The sequence below is a fragment of the Callospermophilus lateralis genome, chromosome 3 (genome assembly GCF_048772815.1).
Source record: "Callospermophilus lateralis isolate mCalLat2 chromosome 3, mCalLat2.hap1, whole genome shotgun sequence".
Lineage (NCBI taxonomy): Eukaryota > Metazoa > Chordata > Mammalia > Rodentia > Sciuridae > Callospermophilus > Callospermophilus lateralis.
The window spans coordinates 152,011,810-152,034,534 of NC_135307.1; the positions used below are offsets into that span (position 1 = coordinate 152,011,810).

The window sequence follows — 22,725 nt, forward strand, 5'->3', positions numbered from 1 at the left end:
ACAGTATAAATCCTTTCTGTTTGGTTGGAGAGAACCAGATTGCTTTACCTTAATGTTGGATGAAGTATTACAGATACAAACAACATCTCTGCTCTGGCTGGTTACCCTTGCCATGCAGAATCCAACCCTCCCAGCAGGTTGTTGAACCTACCCTGCATGAATGTTCCCAGCGTAATCTCCTAGTTCCAACCAAGAGCAGATTCATTCACCTCCACAGTGACAGTGATCCTCAAAGTAAATCATCTCAAATCCAGTTATATCTCTAACTGCTCTCATTATTTCCAGAATAGAGTTTTTGGTAGATCAGATGGTGAAAGATGGTTTCATCAGTATCTCCTATTCCACATGTTCTCTTTACTACATAGCTTGTTATCCATCAAATTGATAGATCAAGGTTGTGTTCTCTCCCTGATCCTGAGTGGACTTCTGTGACCACCTCAATCAGTAAAGTACAACAAGCAAAGCCATGTGACTTTCAAGATCATAAAAGTTCCAGGTACTTCCTTAGTATGTTATTCTTAAATTCAGCTACCATGCTATGAGAAAGTCCAAGTACATCACAGAAAAAGCCCATGTGGAGAGGAAAACTCAGGCCACCACCTTGGCTTTCCTCCCCACCAATAGGCAAAACCATACTTTCAGTCATCTCGAAAGCAATGTTGAAAGTGGGTCTTCTGGCCTTGGTGGAGCAGCCCCAAACTGTACCATGGGAAGCAAGATGAGCCATCTCCACAAGTCTGGCAATATTCAAATTTATGAGTAAAAAAATTATTCAGGTTGTCTTAAGCCACAACAATTTGGGAACAGTTTTTAGATAAAACAAATATACAAAAACAGAAGCATACACAAAAAAAAGGCCTATATGTTCTCATGCTCATTGCTACCAGACACTGACATTACCTAGAAAAAGCAGAGGAGGAGGTTCTGCTGATGGAAGCCCTCACCTGCTTGTCAAAGGCAGATGATAATTCTTTGCTTGTTCCCTTTCTGTCTCTCTTTGATTTCCAGCTTACATGAAGTGAGCAGCTATTGTACTGTGTGCCCCCATCATGATGTACTGTGCTACCAGGGGCCTGCAGCAGCAGCAGGGCCAAGCAACCATGGACCAAAACCTGTGAAACTCTGATCCAAAAATAAGCCTTTCCTCCTTACTAGTTGATTATCTCAGGTATTTTGTCACAGTGACAGGAAGCTGACTAACACTTAACTATTTGGAAAAGAGTCAAATTGTTACAACCTATATAGAGTTAAATGAGTGTTATAAATCCAGAATTTCCAAAGAGGACTTCACTGTGTGTGCCTGTCTGTGTAAATCTGCTGTTTCTTAATATCTCATTAGATATGTTTTAATAAATTTTTATGTGTGCCCGAGTGTTTTCATTTTTCCATAAACAAAATCCAATTTGGACTTGGGAAGGAAAAATTGAAACACCTTAAATACAGAGATTTATTATAGTTTTAAACCAAAGAAAGATTAACTTTTTCTATCATTTATAATTTAACTCCCCTCGTAATCTCATTTACAACCTAGATCCACATTCCTTTATGAAGCTCACTCAATTTTACAGCTGCATGAAAAATTATCTGTGCTTAGACAGAAATTTGTCTTCCATGCTAGTACAAACTGTGTTCCATGATGAAACATGTGACTCTTTAATTTTTGAAAGCAGAGATGAGATGACTTTTTTTCAGGAAGTTGGTAGGGAGAGCACCATTTAAGCCTAGGATTCACAGCCACGACACAGAATTAATTCCCAACAGTCCCTGCTAGAGATGAGCAAGGTCTACCACGGCAAATATTTTTAAAGAGGAAAAATGGCTGCCAAAACAAAAATATGAAATACCTACAGGACAGTATTGAAGTCCTAATGTGGCCCCCCAGGGGCAGCATTGCCCACAAGAATAATTCAGGAGGGAAATTTCAAGAGAACAACATACAGTGATTATTTTTTAATCACATTAATTTTCCCTTTAATATTACAAACAAGGAATGAAGTTCATTTTGAAGTACTCTCACCAGCTGAAAGATCCAATTAAAATTAAGAGGTGAAATTGATTTTTCTTTGGGCTTAATTAAATCTTTTCATTTGGTTAGTCAGAGCTGGGGCCAGAAAAATGGGCTAACTTAGAATTCTGTTTTCCAGAGGAATTACTGGAGTGAGCTGCCAGCTGCTAAAAGCTGGATCACCCTATGAATTTGATCACTGGCTACCATTTGTTTCTATAAACATTTCTAATGTCAGGAAAGACCAGTCTCAGTCCTAGGCTACCACCAAACTTGCTTTCTCAGGCCAAAATGCAACAAAAACCCTTGTTATTTAATTTAGTCTATTTTTTTTGAAAGCTATATTATTGCAAGAAAATTGCTAAAGTGTTTTAAAATAGGAATACATTTCATGCCAAGTAATAGCAACATTAGCCATGAGGAGGGTGCAGGACATAATGACAAAGAAATTTCTGTATGGGTCCTGCCTCATCACAACCCCTGTTGTTGGCCTCCCCACACCTCCCTTGAAACATCCTTACACAGATCCTGCAGCTGTTCACACCTTGAAAACACGAATCTGGTCACAACCTTCTCCTGCTTAAAACCATTCACATGTCTCAATCACCTTCAGCACAGTTGAGAGTCTTGACCCTCAGAAGGCTCCATCTCCCCACTGCCAGCTCCCAGGAGCTCCTAACTATGCAGCACTCATTCTCTCTCAAGACCCACTCTACTACTTCTTTACTAGATCAACTGTTCATCCCTCCTTCCATGGCAAAAGCTTCTCCGCCTTGGCATTATGGATGGATTATGGCTGGTTCTTTCTTTGTTGTAGGAGTTGTTATGCACATGGTAGGATGTGACCTCAAACCACTAGCTGCCAATCCCATTTCTTCAGACATGGCATCAAAAAGTATTACCAGGCACTGCAAAATGTCATCTGGGAGGCAAAAATCACCTGTGCTTAATAACAAGTGAGACATACCTGAATGGCAGCTCCTGTGAAAAGCTTTCCTTGACCTCCCCACTTGTGTACTCTCTGCCTATAGTGCTATATGGCAGTTGAGAGTCTTGACTTCATCTCCTGAATCAGAGAGCATGAAATGATGGATGAAGAAGAAACCCTCAAGCAATAGTCCCCCCTCAGGATAAAATACAGACCATTTTATCCTCTGAGCCAGGAAGTCACAGAACACAGGATTATGATCTTCTGTGAACTGAGAAAGAAAACAAACAACTGTGGCTACTATACTTAAGAAGATTCATGTTTTAAAATAATACCAATCTTCTATGCTATTTTCTTCTTCAGCAAAAGTATCATTTATACTTGAATTGAATTCTCTACAAGAATATAATTCATGGTGCAGAGAACAACAGATCATCCCTCCCACTTCTGCCCTTTCCAATACCCCTGCAATAAAGCTCTGCCATACAGGAGTGAAACCAAATGCTGAATGGTGCTCAGATCCTCAGAGCTGCTTTGAAGGCCTGGAGAGCAACATTTCTCTGCACAATGTGAACAGTGACCTTGGGATAGAAGCTTCAGAGAACCTACACGTGGCCTCAATCTACTAGCAGCATATTCTATTTCATTAGTCATTGCAATAAAAAGCATCACCAGGCACTGCAAAGTGTCACTTGGGGGGGCAAAAATTATCTATGGTTAATAATACATTATTATGCAACGTCCATGCTCCTAGACACTAAGGAAATACAATTTACTTTTGTCAGACGATAAAGAAATCCTAAGAATTCTTAACAGGGATCATTGCACAGCCTAATAGATTTTAAGTTACTGGAAGTCCAAGCTTCAGGGCCAACTTCAACTCCTGGATAATCCATTTCCCATTCTTGTGGCCAATAATTCCTTCTCACAATCTATGATTTAGCTTAGACCTCTAAATTCTGACATTTCCAGGGGCTCAGCCTTTGGTTTTTCTTTTTTCTTCCTTGGCTTCTCTCTTTTCGCTCACTGCCTGGGGAATCCATTCCAGTCTCTTGGCATTCAATAAAACCTATTTTCTGATGATCTATAATATTATAACTCAAGTCTCACCTTGCCTCTAAATACCAGCTCTTACTTCCAAAGTGCCTGCTCAGTGTTTCTCGTCTGATAACTAAAAATGCATCTCAGCTTACCATATTCTAAAACAGGTTCCCAGATATTCCCCCAGAAGCTGTTCCTCCCAGTGGCTTTCCTATCTCAGTGAACAGTGGGTCTCAATGTTCTCACTCCTCCACAGGAATGTCTACATAGACAAAAGTGCCCAAATCAAAGAAGCTATAACTGAGTTCTTCCATAGACCCACAAGTTCTTGTTGGAGGAGTAATAACAACACATGGACATTCCCTCCCTTTTCCCTAATGCACAAGTGATCTAACAATTGATTTGTCAGAGCTGCTAAAAGGATCTAATTGCCTAAGAATCAGTTAACATTCGGGGGTACTTCCTGTGTGCCGAGCCTGGTCCTGAATGCTTGACATGCATTATTTCATTTGATCTGCACAGAAACCTGTAAGATAGATATTGTTTTTATTTTATCCATTTTTACAGATGAGAAAACTGAGGAACAGAGAGGGCCTAACTTTCCCAACAGCACTATGTGGAAAAAGCCCAGACTGAGACTGGGTAGTCTGATTGCTAGAATATGCTCTTTACCATGCTTGTTCCTCTCTGTCCTTCATGGTGCCTTGGTAGGCAGCCTGCCCTTGCATGCAGTTGGGAGAACCTCCAAGCAGGATCTAGATCCTGACTTCACACGGGAAGATAGAGTAATCAATTCTCATTTAAAAAAAAAAAAAGTCCTCATGATAGCTACTTCATGAAGACCACCCACAAGTGCCTTTGATCCTGATCTACAAAGACATCTGTGAGATGGTCATTGTTACCGTAGAGCTTAATGAAACAGGGCAGCAATTCCAACTCCTGGGACATGGGTTCCTGATAGCTGGTACTCAATACAGTCCTTACTCCAACAATCTTAGAGAACATAGGGTTAAACAAAGTGGATCAGAGGCATTTGACTATAGGACTTCTGAGGCCTTTAGAATGCTAAGATATGTGCAGGGGTCAGGGGAAAGAAATAGACTATGCATTTGCTGTGCTTCTCTCAGCAATTTGAAGAGAGAGCCCTTTTGAGAGGGACAACTGGAGTTTTCCATAAATCCATTTTGAGAAACTGCTCAATAAGAAGGCATGCCTTCTTCCTGATCCATCCTCTTAAGGAAGATGGGGAGCTGGGAGCTGTGTCTTTTCATTCCTCTCTACCCCAAGACTCTGAAGAAGCAAACCCAAGGCAAAGCTAAGCATCTGACCCCCAGAATCCATTAGATCAAACCATCTTTTAAATCCATCTCCATCTCCCTCTCTGAAATTACACAGAGCATGGTCTCTCACCCTGTCAGGGACCATTTTCACCTAACCTTGGGCTCAGTGTCCAGAATGGACCCTAAACATTGCCACAACTTTGGTCCAAGATCAAAGGTCGAAGTGGGTGGTCTTTATGAATCAGCCATCATTGGGACATTTTTTAAATTTCAGAATTGATTTGATTTTAGATCAATTTGCTTGATCTAGTTTAAATTTTATGAAAGATGTTTTCTGAATCTTACCAGCATGTACATCCATCCACAAGACTGGGATCTTAATTAGAATAAGATACAATCCACACTTGTATAAATATATCAAAATAGATTCTACTGTCATATATAACTAAAAAAAACAAACAAAAATTTTAAAAAAGAAATGGGGCACTCATAAGAAACTAGAAATAATAGAATAAGTATCACCTGTGAATGCCTCAGAAGTCCTTTCTGTCTACTTCTGGTGTACTAGGAAAAAAAAGGTCAAAGTGAGATTATTTCCATTCTGCCTTCCATTCTGCCTTACAAGGAAGTTTCATCCTGAGAAATGTCTTTGCCTTGTCATGTTAATGACTGTGACCCACAGCAGCCTCATTCCCACAAAACAGAGGCAAAAGTACTACACAAGGACCCCCAGTGGACAACCCACTTTGCACCAGAAGATATAAATGCCTTTTTTTGTCAAGATACTGTCATGACTCATGAGACATCAGGGAAGCATGACTTATAAAACTGTTCTGAGGGACAGCTACAAAGGGAGCCCTTGGAGTTTTAAAGGAGAGAGTCCAAGCAACTATTTACATACAATACGAATGTGTCCATGCCCCCAAACAATTTCTCTCTTTAATGCAATATCTTGATCAGTTGAAATGAAGATTTTTACACCTCAAATTTCTGATTTCTCACACAGATCCCATGGCAGAGAATGTATGTGTTGTTGTTTTTTTAAGTATTAAATTTTCTTTGCTTAATATTATACATAAACCATACTAAAATGCCTTTCCATAAGGAAAAGACAGCATTTTAGATAGAAGGAATTCTACTTAATTTGGCATAGTCAACAAAAATATAAAGTAGACACTGCTTCCTTCCTTATCTTCAACCATTGCCTTTAATAGACTACCAAACACAAATTAAAACACATGTACATCACACTTTATTCTGAGAGAGTGAAGGGATTTCCCCCATATTTAACATTTTCACATAATCAGTTATGTAAACCTAAATATAAAAACAGTGTTGAGATGTCATTCATCATTTTTTGTGAAATACTGAACATTACTAAGTCCAACCATAACTTTAAAAGGGAGAAACATGATAGAATTTACTAAAATGGAAGTATAAACAAAATATTAATTTAACTACAAGTCAATTCTCCTTAAATCGGGATTGTCCAACAATAATTTTGTCAGTCATTCATGATCTGAATTCTGGTGTATCACAACAATTAAATTATGGTACACACTTAAAAAAAACCATGAGACATTTCTGCTTGGTAATAAATAAGGCAGTGGTTATTACTCATTAGTAGGTTTTTTTTGTTTTTGTTTTTGTTTTTGTTTTTGTTTTTGTTTTTTTGAGGTAAGCTATTAAGTCTGCCCTTTCTCCCTTCTTCTTAATTAATGCCAGAGAAGATCATTTTTGTTCCAGGAATGTACATTTTAGGAATCTCCAAATACTCCAGCAGTATGCCCACTCCCCAAGTGATGCCTTTGCTCTTGTTGGCAACTGTGTGTAAGAGAATCCAGCAGCCTGAATTGTCTTCCCCCCAAACAGTCTGTGGAGATTTGACCAGTCTTGTGCTTCCCTCCCTTTTCTACAGTGTAGCAGTGGGCACACTTCTGAAAAAAACTCTTCTTGCCTTCCTCAGCATCACCCATTTTTAATTTGTTCTTTTTAAAAAAAATTGCTTTTATTTTTTAAATACATGAAAGCAGGATGCATTACAATTCTTATTACATATATAGAACACAATTTTTCATATCTCTATAAAGTATGTTCACACCAATTCATGTCTTCATACATTTACTTTGGATAATGATGTCCATCACATTCCACCATCATTGATAACCCCCTGCCCCCTCCCTTCCCCTCCCACCCCTCTGCTCTATCTAGAGTTCGTCTATTTCTTCCATGCTCCCTCCCCCTACCCCACTATGAGTCAGTCAACTTATCAGAGAAAACATTCAGCATTTGTTTTTATAAGGATTGGCTAACTTCACTTAGCATTATCTTCTTCAACGCCTTCCATTTACCTGCAAATCCATGATTTTATTCTCTTTTATTACTGAATAATATTTAATTGTGGATATATGACACATTTTTAATCCATTCATCTACAGACACTTCTCAGAAGAGGATATGCAATCAATCAACAAATATATGAAAAAAATGTTAATCATCTCTAGCAATTAGAGAAATGCAAATCAAAACTACTCTAAGATACCATCTCACTCAAGTCAGAATGACAGCTATTATGAAGACAAATAATAATAAGTGTTGGCAAGGGTGTGAGGAAAAAGGTACACTCATACATTGCTGATGGGACTACAAATTTGTGCAGCCAATATGGAATGCAGTATGGAGATTCCTTGGAAAACTGGGAATGGAACCACCATTTGACTCAGCTATCCCTCTCCTCAGTCTATACCCAAAAGATTTAAAAACAGATTACTAAAGGGACACAGCCACATCAATGTTTATAGTAGCACAATTCACAAAAGCTAAACTGTGGAACCAACCTAGATGCCCTTCAGTAGATGAATGGATTAGTTTGTTTTTTCATTGCTAACACAAAGAAGGTTCCTATTCAGAAGCCAGGCATCTCATTCTATTTATGTCTTGTTTTAATTGTACAAAGAATTTAAGGGCTAAAGGACATATTCATGGAGTCTATATAGTTTTTTAGTGGATTTCAATGTCACCAGAAGCCTAATAAGAAATTACTGTCTTGCTCTCAAGCAAAAATAAATTGGAACCAGAACATTTTGTTGCATCATAAAGGAAGATCTCAAATAATCTTGGGATCATATCATATATTCAGATAGAGTCTTGCCACTTTTCTTAGTGAGAATTAAGTGTCCTTGCATTGCTAGTAACTCTGTTGCATAACATTCCTCCCTGGAAACATAGGAAACGTGGGACAGAAGATATGGAGAGGAGCTCACCCTTGTGATGACAAACACCACCATACTTCTGCAGGAAATCCCAAGGGTTTGTGCAGTAAGTGTGGAATCATGGCCAGAGATGTTGCTTATTGGTCAGAATAATTAACATCACCTACTGTAATCCCAACAAGTCAGCACTACCATGATTCCTATTTGTCAAACAAACTGAGGTTGGATAAGGTGAATAATTTTGATTGAGAACCCAGGTGGGAATCTGGTCATTCCAATTGTAAGAATTCTACTCATTATACTATGTAAAAACTACCCAGTTATAATGGGGAAAATCTACCCCTTTATAGTGGAAGTAACAGTCTGAATTATTCCCAACACCTCACCACCACACTCACCAACTTTTTACACGTATAGCATGATCTATACAACAAGACATAGTTCATGTTTTATAATTTCACCTATAGTTGTTCTACTGTTCATTAAATTTCTAGTTTCTTAGGGGTAGTAGTATATCTGTCGTTTTGGGCATCTCTTGAACTAATATACCTAAAACAGCATAGCACGTAATAAGTACTCAATAATGCACACTTACATGTATATGGATACAACATTGCCCCATAAACAAAGTATGGAGCTTAACATGCTTGGGGGCAGCAATGTCTTGCTTCATGCCCATTAAGCAGAGGCACATTTTCTGACCCAGGACCCTCAGCTGACTATAACTACTGTGAAAGGTGGTCAAGATTTTTTTTCCCTAAAATGGCAGCTGAGTACCATCCAGTGCATACTGGTTGCCCCCCAAGTTGAATAATTAAATCTACAGTTATACAATTGCACAAGATAAGGAAGTCGAGGGAAAGAGCTAGAACCCAACTCAGAAACTAAAGAATAAATTTGGTAGCAAATAAACAAATTCAGTCAAGTAGTGGGATAAAAAGTCAACACACATAACTAACTTTTCTATACACCAATCCACTAAAAAAAAAAAAAAATCAGGAGAACAATTCTATTCACAATAACCTCAAAAAATATCTAGGAATAAATCTAACCAAAGAGTTTGTGAAAGAACTCTGCAATTAAAATTATAGCACACTGGTTAAGGAAATGAAAGAAGACACAAAAAGATGGAAAGGCTTTCCATGTTCATGGATATGCAGAATTAATAACTTTAAGATAGCCATATTACCAAAAGCTACCAACAGATTCAATGCAATCCACATCAAAATACCAATGACATAACATCACACAATGACATCACACAAAATACCAAAGCATCACAACACTCAATTTCAAAACATACTACAAAGCTATAGTAACAAAACAGCAGAGTACTGGCATAAAAACTGACAGCTATAGCAATGGAATAGAATAAATTACACAGAGACAAAACTACACAGAAATCATCATCTGATCCTTGACAAGGACACCAAAAACAATGGAGAAAAGAAAACCTTTTTAACAAATGGTGCTGGGAAAACTGGATATTTTTTAGTAGAAGAATGAAACCATGAACATAGCTTCACCATTGTTTGGGGCATATATATTTATAATTGTTATGTCTTGTTGGTGTATGGTTCCCCTGAGCAGTATGTTATGTCCATCTTTATCCCTTTTGATTAACTTTGGCTTGAAGTCTACTTTATTTGATACGAGGATGGAAACCCCTGCTTGCTTCCACAGTCCATGTGACTTTTCCCAACCTTTCACCTTCAGTCTGTGTATATGCTTTCCTATCAGATGAGTCTCCTGGAGGCAGCATATTGTTGGGTCTTTTTCAATCCAATCTGCTAGCCTATGTCTTTTGATTAGTGAGTTTAAGCCATTAACATTCAGGGTTATTATTGAGACATGTTTGTATTTCCAGCCATATTTGTTTATTTTTGTTATTTAACTTGACTTGATTTTCTTCTTTGATTAGTTTTTCCTTTAGGGTACTGAAAATCCATATACAATGAAATGAAATTAAACCCATATCTCTCACCATGTACAAAACTCAACTAAAACTAAAAGCGGATCAAGGACCTAGGAATTAAACCAGAGACTCTGTGCCTAATAGAAGAAAAAGTAGACCTAATCCTCATCATGTGGGATTAAGCCCCAATTTCCTTAATAAGACTCCTATAGTGCAAGAATTAAAAGCAAGAATCTGGGGCTGGGGATGTGGCTTACCGGTAGAGCGCTCGCCTCACATGTGCAAGGCCCTGGGTTTGATCATCAGCACCACATAAAAAAAAATAAATAAAATTATTGTGTACAACTACAAAAAAAATAAATATTTTTTTAAAAAAGAATTAAAACCAAGAATCTATAAATAGGATGGATTCAAACTAAAGAGTTTTTTCTCAGCAAAAAAAAAACAATCTGTGAGATGAATAGAGAGCCTACATCTTGGGAGCACTAATCTCTAGGGATCTCAGAAAAGGATATTCAATCAACAAATATATGAAAAAATGTTCATCATCTCTAGCAATTAGAGAAATGCAAATAAAAACTACTCTAAGTCAGAATGGCAGCTATTATGAAGACAAACAATAATAAGTTTGGCAAGGATGTGGGGGGGAAAGGCACACTCATACATTGCTGGTGGGACTGCAAATTGGTGCAGCCGATATGGAAAGCAGTATGGAGGTTCCTTGGAAAACTGGGAATGGAACCACCATTTGTCCCAGTTATCCTTCTCCTCAGTCTATACCCAAAGGACTTAAAAACAGCATACTACAGGGACGGAGCCACATCAATGTTTATAGCAGCACATTTCACAATAGCTAATCTGTGAAACAAACCTTGTTGCCCTTCAGTAGATGAATGGATTTTAAAAAGGTAGCATATATACACAATGGAATATTATTCAGCAATAAAAGAGAATAAAATCATGGCATTTGCAGGTAAATGGATGGCATTGGAGAAGATAATGCTAAGTGAAGTTAGCCAATCCCCCAAAAAACAAATGCCAAATGTTTTCTCTGATATGAGAAGGCTGACTCATAGAGGGGTAGGGAAGAGGAGCATGGGAGGAATACACGAGCTCTAGATAGGGCAGAGGGGTGGGAGGGAAAGGGAGAGGACAGGGAATTAGCAAGGATGGTAGAATGTGATGGGCATCATTATCCAAAGTACATGTATGAAGACATGAATTGGTGTGAACATACTTTATAAACAACCATAGATATGAAAAATTGTGCTGTATATGTGTAATAAAAATTGTAATGCATTCCATTGTCATTTGTTTTTAAAAAATCAATTAAAATTTTTAAAAGATATTTTAATATTTTAATTTTAATTGTGACACATTTTAGACATAGAGAAAGTAGCAGAAAATAATATGTATGTTTTTCTATCATTATAATTAAATATATATTAAGTTACCTTCAGATGATGATTTTATTTGTTCTTGATGAAATACGGGATTTATCTGTAGCACTCTAAAAGATGAGACTAAAGAGACCAGGAAGTATAGGTGTTGTGGAGAAGGTTTTGAGGCAGGAAATAAACAATTCATCAATTTCTCATTTTATTTATTTTTTTTTGAAATAAAGTTTTGCATAAACAGAAAAAAATAAATAAATTAGATGGCATCAATTTAAAGAGTTTTTTTAAAGCAAAGGAAAAATTAAGAGTATGAAGAGAAAGCCTACAGAATGAGAAATAATGCCAGCTACTTTTCCAACAGAGGATTAATACCCATAATATATAAAGAACTCAAAAAGCTCACCACACACACAAAAAAAATCAATAACCCATTCAATAAATGGGTTAATGAACTAAACAAGAAAGGATATGAGGAAAAAAGAACACTTATATACTGTTTGTGGAAATATAAATTAATACTTAAACTAAGGTTTAGCCTTTCAAACAGGGTCTCAAGTCCAAGTCCCAGATTCAACCCTCAGATACCTTTCTCTTGACATGTGTTTCAGCCAATGGCACAGAAAAAGGATGGTTGGTCTTATTTTAAATCCTGACCTTTTTTTCTTCCTTTGTTTGCTTTGCTTATTTCTCAAGGACATAGTTCCTGTTTAAGGAAATGTTAAAGATACTAAATAATGTTCAGGCTGGCAGAGAAAAAATGAGAGCAGATTGTTCTTGTCAAGTGGGCATTTTCATGGCCATGGCCCATGAAGGATACACATCATTATTTAATAAACACTGTTGCCTACAGCTGACAAAGGCTGGCTGTTCTGGGACTGTGTTTACATGAGTGATCCAGTAGGTGAAAGGTGAGCCCTAAATAGGGCTTCTGTCTTGCTCCTGAGAGAAAGACAGCCTCTGAAGCCAGGGGACTCTGGGGAGAAACACTCCATCTCAAAAAATTTTAAGTGCAGCCTCAGACTCAGAGAACTGACCTCTGGAGAAAGAAAAAAACTTTCTGATGAGCCTGTAGACATTCAATAAATTATGCTCACAGGAAAATGAGGAGTAAAATTAGGCAGTTAAACATTAATTAATTACTGTGTGCAGAATCATGTGTCACACAGAATTTTTTTTATCCATACAGAATGTTAAAGTGTAATAAGACACAAATAGGAAATACCAAGAGCACTTCAGGACGTCGGGTCTTTCTGTCTCTTGCTCTTTACCCTCAATCTCAATACACATGTAATGTATACACACATGCACATCACTGGATATATTTTAAAGTATAAATATGGAAGCAAAGCTATCATGGTATACTCCATGCTCTCTGACTAGACACTTCTGAGACCATCAGTAACTAAAATAACTTTTATGGATCTCAGTTTATTCTGCTATAAATTGAATAGGTGGATCTAGTCAATTTTTATGTTAAAAATACATTATTTACCTATTTAATAGAGAGTGGATGCCTCCTTGGCACAAGTCTTACTCTATGCACTAAGGGTTAAAACATTAAACAAAAATAGACACAGTCCTTGCCTTTGATACATAGAATCTAGGGATATAAATATTTAAAATATAATCAGTCAATCTACTAGGAAGATATCTTAAATGTGTATGCACCATACAGTAGTGCCTCTAAACACAAAACAAAAATTGATGGAAATGAAAAAAAAGAAATACACAAAACCACAAACCTATAATTTTAAATGAAGTTACAATAACCTCCTTTTAATAACTGATAGAAGTAGCAGACAGAAAATTAGCAGGTATATAGAAAATCTAAAGAGCACCATCAACTATATAGATCCTATATAAATATAGGATCTATATAGTTATATCAGTGCAACAAATTCATAATACATTTTTTTTAATTACCAATAGATATTTGCTTATGTAGAATATATACTGAGCCAAAAAACAAACCTCTACAAATTTTAGATCATTAAAATCATACAGAATATGTACATTCAGGCCATAATGTAAAGAAATTAGTAACCAAATGAAAACAGAAAAATATCAAAACACTTAAATATTAAGCAACATACTTTGAAATAATTCATGATTCAAAGAGGAAATTTGAAAGAAAGTTCAAAATACATAGAATTGAATAAATAAAACATAGCACATCAAAACCTATGAGATGCAGTTAAAGCAGTGCTAAAAGGGAAATTCATAGTATTAAATGCTTACAGTAGAGAATAAATAAGATCTGAAGCCATAATATAATTTCTTATCTAAAGAAACCATAAAAAGAAGAGCAAGGTTAATACAAAACAAGTAGAAGAAAAGAAGAAATAAAGAAATTAATGAAATTAAAAATAATAAAACAAAAGAGGAAAATTAATAAAACAAATCTTGCTTTTTAGAAAATATAAATGATTTTGCTAAATATCTACCAAGACTGACAAATTCAAAAAAAGACAGAAGACACAAATATTAACATCAGGAATTAAACAGGAGATATCACTACAAATCTGCATCCATTGAAAGAATAACATCAGAATTCTGTGGAATGAATTTGTGCCCATAAGCTTGACAACTTAGAAGAAAAGAACTAATTTCATAAAAAACACAAACTAACCAAACTCAACAAACATGAAATAGCCTAAATAGTCAGATACTATTATAAAGAATCAAATTCATAACTTAAAAGCCTCAATACAGGGGCTGGGGTTGTGGCTCAGTGGTAGAGTGCTCGCCTAGCACATACGAGGCCCTGGGTTTGATCCTCAGCACCAAATATAAATAAACAAAATAAAGGTATTGTGTCCAACTACAACTAAAAAATATAGGTAAATTTTTTTTTAAAACCCCAATACAATTCTAGTTTGTTTTGCAGGAGAATTCTATCAAACACATAAAGAAGCATTAACACTAATTTTAGACAGTTTTTTTTTTTCAGAAAAATATAAAAGGAGCACTTCTCTACTAACTTAATGAAACCCAAACCAGACAAAGAATATATTAAAAGAAAACCATAGATCAATATATTCCCTGAACTTAGACACAAAATTCTTCCACAAAAGAGCAGCAAATGGAATGCCACCACCGCTGGTCTGTTAACGTGGTTCACTGTGTTTCAAATTTGAGTCACTTTGGGCAAAGGATAAATCCCACACAATGGTGCAAGGTGACTCAACCTTTGAAAAGCAATCAATACACTGAACTACATTAACAGATTAACAAATTACAAATCATATGATCACATCAAATGATGCATGAAGAGACTTAACAAAACCCAGCACCCACTCTTGAGGAAAACTCTCAGCACCCTGAAAGTATGGAGGAACTTTCTTAACTGAATAAAGAGGACCTCCCAAAAATTTACCTCTAATATGCTTAAAAGTGAAAGAGCAAAGGCTTTTCCTCTGATATTGGGACCAATGCAAGAATGGATGTTCTCAACATAGTAATGCAAGTTTTACCTATTGCAATAAAGGGAAGGAAATAAAAGGCATTAAAAAGGCATATAGCTTTGAAAGGAAGAAATAGAACTACCCTAATTAGCAATGATATGATTATTTATGCAGAAAATCATAAAAGATTTACAAAACAAAAACTTTCTGAAACTAATAAGTGAGAAAAAATAATCACATACTTACAAGAAATATGTGTAAAAAGAAATAAAAGTAATACTGTTTATAATCACTTAAAGGAAATGAAATGCTTAGAAATAAACTTAAAACACATTCAAAATTTGCAATCTGAAAATTACAAACTTATTATGAAAGCATTAAATCGACGTTAATCAATGGAGAAACATATCCTATTCTCAATTCTCAGCAAATGTACCTGTAATTTTAATGAATTCCCTGTCAAAATCCCAACAAGTTTATTTAGAAATTCAATCAGCACACAATTTTTTCATCCGAAGTGTAGTGCCGATGTTCTATAGTGTTATCAGAGTTCTGCAACCATCTAAACAACTATCTAAACTACTATATAAATTTTAGACATTTTCTAGCTTTTCCCACAAAGGGTACTAGAATTAGATATCTAGGGGCAAAGGGAAAAGAAGACTTGATCTAAATCTACATCTCAACACAAAAAAACTCAAAATGCATCACAAACTTAAACATAAAACAAAAATCATAAAACTTTTTCTCAAAACTCAACAGTTACAAAAACAAACAATCCAATTAGAAAGTTGGCAAAAGACATGAACATGAAATACAGATGGCAAAAAAAGTATAAGAAAAGACGTTCAATATTATTAACAGTAGACAAATGCCAGTTAAGCCTCAAAGAAATAGTATCATACAATTATCAGGACAGCTAAAATTAAAATAATAATAATAATAATGGGAATACAAAGTGCTGGCAAAGAGACTTAGAAACTGGACCACTCATGCATTGTTGATGAAAATGTAAAATGATATAGCTACTGTAGAAAATATTTGAAAGTTTCTTATAAACTCAGCTAACATATGACCCAACTTTGGGGCTTTTGTCCCACAAATGAAAATTTGTGTTAATAGGAAAAATCTGTACCCAAATGTTTATGATTGTCTTATTCATAGTACCTCAAACTAGGAAAAAATCCAGATGTCTGTTTTTCAAAGGTGAATATTTAAATAATTATGGAACATCCATATGATAGGTTACTAGTCAGCAGCTTAAAAGGATAATACATACAACAATTTGGTTAAAATTATCAAAGAAATCATGCAAAGTGAAAAAAATAAAAACCCAATCCCCAAAGATTAATACTACATATGTAATGTGTGTGTGTGTGTGTGTGTGTGTGTGTGTGTGTGTGTGTGTGTATCACTTTAAACAATAAAATAATAGAATGGGAAATGGATTAGTGTTTGTCAGAGGTCAATGAGGGGATTGTGGAAAGAGGAAAGGAAGGTGGACTTGCTACAAAAGAGCAATGTGGTGGATCCTTACTCTGACTGTATCAGTGTTAATCCCTTCATTGTGACACTGTTCTATGCTTTTGCAAGATGTCACCACTTATCAATCAGAATTCTTTATCACTGATCTTTTGAAATGACTGACAGTCCAAGATGGTAGCCTCTATCCTTGTTTTAATGATGTTATTGAGGGAGATTCTTTTTAATTGAGTTCTATGAGCTCCTTCTGTATAAAAATTATCAAACCCTTTGTCATTTTTAAAACAATTTCCAAATGCACATTAGTATGTTAATGCCTGTCACCATTTTCTTTCTGGATTTTAAAATTGTTTTTATGAGGAGAAGGATTGTTTTGGATTTTTGAAAATACGATTCTTTATAAAAGAATTTTTAAATTTTATAAAATCCACCCATGGTAATTTGCAGTTCTTTTGATAAATACATGCAGCATGTAACCACCACCATGACTAATTGCTCCACCTCCTCCCCACATTCCCTCAAGTCCCCTTATAGTCATCCTGCCCCTCCTGAAAGCTGTGAAACCGCTGGGCTATCTTCCTTCCCTTCTGTCTTAGCCTTCCCAGAATATCCTATAAATGGAATCACAGAGGTGGCTCCTTTCCCTTCACATCATGCATTTGAGATTCTTTCATGTTGTATATCAGCAGTTTGTCCTTTTTGACTTTTAAAAAATAAGTACATGAATAATTATATAATAATTCATAGGAAAATCATGTGGGGAGTATGTTGAGCAGTAGAATCAGAGGACTCTCATGGTCCTCCAGGTGGGCCAAGGTGGAAGACATTTCTCTGAAGCCACATGAACTGAGGCGGAAGGAAGAGCAGTTGTCCTTAAGGAATGTCTGGAACCAGAGATCAATAAGATAGGCACAGGGAGACACTGATAGGAGAGGCTTGAGGAGGAAACGGCAAGTGCATTTGCCCTGCTGAAATTGGGCCATGTGCCCAGAAAACAGAAAAAGAGAGAACTGGGCTCAGTGGTCAGCAGGAAGGGCAGGCCGTGCAGAGCTTGGAGAAGAGGGTGCCTTTGTTCTAACTATGACAGAAACACAGTGGATTATTTAAGAAGCTCTCAGTATCAAAAGGCCCTTCTGGCAGCCAGGCAGGGATGAAGGTGACTTAGGAGGAAAGTAAAAATAGCAGGTATGAAAGCCAAAGAGAGTCGGAGGCTTAGGTGAGGTAGCTACAGGTGAGAAAGTAACAAATGGCCACAATTAAGATCCATAGAAACAAACAAACAAAAAAAAACATACAGATCAGGAAAAGGTGGAAGTGGGGGGAAGAGGGGATCATTCATCAGGACTCCCAGTTTCTAACACTGGAGCTGGGAAAAGGAGGACCGTGGATTGACCTGGGGAACACCTTGGTCAACTGCTGTACGTAGCAGAGTGAGTCCTACTGCTGACTCACGGAATGCAGTACCTGTGTGCACCCTGATGCTGTCTAAAATCCCCACATTTTCCTGTCTCCCTCACTCCCCTGGGTATTTGTGCTTGGCTCTGGCTGTCCTTAACACTTTGAGTGGCACCAGACACACACACACACACACAAATGCAATTATGTATTATGAATGGATTTATTCTGCTAAGACTGCTTCAATTCTACACTTTGTTCTGGTGGAGGGGTGAAGGGGATCATCATCATTGGGCACACAAGGAACATCCCCAAACTGAAGTTGTGAATTGTTCCTGTCTTGAACAACACAGACAATTTCAACAACACCTGGAAGGATACAGTTCACAGCCAACCTGGATTTAGAAAAAAAAAAAATATTTTGAGGCAAACTAGTCATGACACTGAAGAAAACAAAAAATATTTCCCCCTAAAATATTGAATATTATTGAGCTGAAGGTGGTTAAAAAGCATGTGGTCCAGGCCTCTCCCTCTGTTTGTCTGATGGGAGGACTGAGACTCATGCAGAAGAAAGGTCTTTTATCCTCTCCACTCCCTCCCGGTGAGTCAAGAGTGTGATGTAAATCCTCCTACTGCAGAAGCAGTTTACCAGATAGAGATGGTATCTCTAGATGCAAGAGGAATCTGGGAGCAGACTGCATCACCTTCTATGGTTTTTCCACCTCTGAAGCCTGAATTATCTTAGTCCTTTGCCTTGTAACTCTAAGATTTATTGCTCTTTGTTAAATATTATTGAAGGCAGAGTCCCAGCCACTAGTTGGAGAGAAAGTTACTTTCCAGACAGAGTTGCTTCCCTTCACATGATAGACATGGCCCATAATTTGAAAATGGCTTGTTTTACTGCTGTTAATCTGCCTTTTGTTTACAAAAATCTGTCCCAGCTAAGAACCTCTGATGTTTGGGAAAATAAATTAGATTTTTCTCTCTCCAACAGAAAAGTCAAGTATTAAAAGCCCTAACTGAAAGAAGTATAAATAGTGTTTTACCATACATTCTTTTTTTAGTTTTTAATTTATTTGTTCTTTTCTTTTTTATGCATGACAGTAGAATACATTTTGACATTCATATATGGAGTACAAATTTCCTTTCTTCTAGTTGTACATTATGTGGAATTACATTGGGGTCGTGTATTCATATGTGCACATAGGAAAATAATGTCTGATTCATTGTACTTACTTTCCTATTCCCATTCCCCCTCCCTTCCCTTCATTCCCCTTTGTTTAATAAAGTATTTCTGTTTTTCTCTATCCTACATTTTATTGTGAGTTAGCATCTACATATCAGGAAGAACATTCAGACTTTGATATTTGGGGATTGACTTATTTCACTTAACATGATAATCTCCAGTTCTATCCATTTACGGGCAAACATCAAAATTTCATTTCTCTTTATGGAGAGTAATATTCCATTGTGTACATACACCACATTTTCTTTATCCATTTATCTGTTGAAGGGCACTTTACTGGTTCCATAGTTTAGCTATTGTGAATTGAGCTGCTATAAACATTGATGTGGCACAATCACTGTCCTATAGTATGCTGATTTTAAGTCCTTTGGATACATACCAAGGAGTGGGATAGCTGGGTCAAATGGTGGTTTCATTCCAAGTTTTCTGAGGAATCTCCATACTGCTTTCCAGAGTGGTTGCACCAATTTGCAGACCCACTGGTTACCATACATTCTTTAGAGTCAGCTGAACCAGACTCTGCCCAGGGTAGCTCTTCTTGATTGATTGATTGATTGATTGATTGATTGATTGATGCTGGAGATGGAACCAAGTTTGCTTAACCACATCCCCAGCCCTTTTTTATTTTTATTTTGAGACACAATCTCACTATGTTGCTGAGGCTGGCTTTGAACTTGCAATCATCCTGTCTCAGCCATCTGGATTATAGGTGTGTGCCACTGCACCTGTCTATCATTGTGATTAACAACAACTTCCTTGGAACAATTATCAGGAAGCATTTCTCTCCATTTTTTCTTTTTTTAATTTAATTTAATCTTTTGGTGCATTATAATTATACATATTAGTGAGATTCATCATTACATATTCATACATGTACATAGCAGAATGATATAATTTAGTTAATTTTTACAAAAAAAATATTATATTTTGCAGTGGTGGGGATTGAACCCATGACCTTGCACATGCCAAGGCAAGTGTTCTGACACTGAACTACATTCCCAGCCTTCCTGTACTTGTTCTTAAGATACTATATCAGCCAAGCACATAAATTCTTGTTACAGTCTGAAATAACTACATGACAGATGACCTCCTCCCCAGGAATCTTTTTGCATCTTGATGGCATACCCTGAGAGCAATTCTCAGGGCAAATAAGAGAAAAGCACCATATTGCAGAATATTAGGAGGAACCAAAGAATTCTCAGATCCTTCCAGAATAAAAAATAGTAGATATTAAATCTTTTTTCTCATAGAAGTCCTCTTATTTCTTCCAAGGCATTATGAGTAACACTATGGAGCCTGGACCCTTAGAACATTTTATAGAAATGATCATAAATATTATATTTAACTAATTATAACTGATATATCTCTATACATAGAAAGACCTATGCATAGTAACTGATAAAACTAAGTTGAATTTTGTGATCTACAGAAGAATGACCTGCTGTACTAAGTCTCTGTCTCACTTTACACTACCTGCTCCACTCATTGCAATAAATAACGATTTATTGCAATACTTTCATCAAGGCATAACATTTAAGTAGGTTTCTTGGATCAGAGTTTGCAGACATAGGGCTATTTCTGAAGCATTAATGCCCATTTGCTGGCTTTAAAAAATCTGACTCAGGGACATTCACTTTCCTGCCAGCTTGCTCTCATTCCAAATAGACTTTCCTGCAGTTGACAGGCCAGCTTGTTGAGGTTCCCATTCTGCATGGCAAACAGTATTCTTCCTTCCTCAGTGGAGCTGTAGTAGCTGCCAAGCCCTCTCTACATGTCTTACTGACTATCCTCCTTAGTCCTTCCTCCCTGACCTGTGGCCTCTTTGCCTTGAGAGATGTAGAAACTTAGATGCTAAGAGAAGCATTGAAGGACCTAGCAGGCATAGTGCTTAGCACAGAGAGCAATGCACAGGAGGCACCCAGTAACTGCTGGCCATCTCCTCATCATAGCTACTGTTGTTATTTAATAATCAGTCCCATCACGCATCCAGGTGTCACTTCTGCACTACACATGCCCATTTTGAATCTGGAACCATGATGAAAACTTGTTAAGAATAGAAGAGCAAGTAGATTTGCTCTCCCTTCATATCACACATTCATGAACATCACCCTACAGCTGTTTCTCAAATGAAGGGGGTGCTTAATACAGAGCTGTCAATATATTTTTATTTTAATTCCCACAGTTCAGGAAAATCAAGAATGTTGTCAAGGGCATTGTTTTGACTTATTATTTTATGAGCAATGTGTAATTCAACAGAGGGGAAAAAGCTGTATTTTCCCAAGTAAAAATTATGTCTCTTTCTGCCTTATTCAAATATATATTCAAGTTGTTTAAGTGGAAAATGATGTACAAGATGAGAGCAGAACTTGACATCTTTCAGGCTCTCCATAAATGCTACTTGAATATGAACTGAATTGGAAGAAAAATTAGAAATCTCCTAGTAAGAACATTGTAAGTGACACAGAAAGGCTTCTAAAGCCCATCAAAGATGACTTAGCGTACCCAACCTCCAAGCAAGCAGTTGCCAAGGTGATATTTGTAAACTTGCTTTCCTGATCAGAAGAGTCACACCATCATGTCCAGAATGTCTATTCGGTTGGCTTTTGGAAACAGAAGGAAAATCTGAATAAAGTCTCTAACTTCACTTCCTAATTACTTCTTTTTAGTTGACTTTAAAAGTCACCAATTTAGAGTTCACATAGCTAAGCAATGTGTCAGTAGATTGCCACTATACTTGTCAAAGACAATACCTCGGACATGGGGGTTATGATAGTGAAGATCACCTGTTTTTTCAGGAATTGGAAGCAGCTGCTCAAATCCGTGAAATCACCAACCCTTCACTTGGGCCTGTATGGGTTTCCATTGGGTGACTTCTTTGATATTAAGTAGAAAAATCTCCTCCCTGAGATCATTGCTAATGCTGCCATTTTTTGAATATACAACTTATGAAGAGCCATGAAAATCCCGCACATGCAGACCACCAATTACTTTGCTTTTCCTCACCTCCAATCACCTTTCCAAACACCTTAGACCATCCTGCTCTTCATCCCATTATCCCTAAACCCTGTCCTCAAGAAGGTGGATTTGAGATTTGCTCTCCCTTCTCCTCCTTTAGCTGCCCTGTGCATAAACTCTTCATCGTAGATCTTATCATTTCAGCGACTGAATTATATGGTAATTCCACTGTTAATTTTTTAAGCACTTCTATATCACTTTCCATAATGACTATACTAATTTATATTCCCATTAACAGTGTACAAGGATTCTTTTATCCATAAAATCTTTATTACTTGTGATCTTCTGTCTTTTTATAATTGCATTCATACTGGGTGACACGATATCTCATTGTGGTTTTGGTTTGCCCTGATGGTTAGTGATATCTAGCATTTTTTAGTAGCCAATGGCCATTTGTATACCTTC

The 22,725-nt window shown here is 36.8% G+C and overlaps 1 protein-coding gene across 2 annotated transcripts in view; it reads right to left on the reverse strand.

Annotated features, from left to right (window-relative positions):
* Positions 1-22,725, reverse strand: part of LOC143394286 (cystatin-C-like) — a 166,193-nt gene that overhangs the window by 54,089 nt on the left and 89,379 nt on the right. The gene's annotated exons all lie outside the window — the stretch shown is intronic.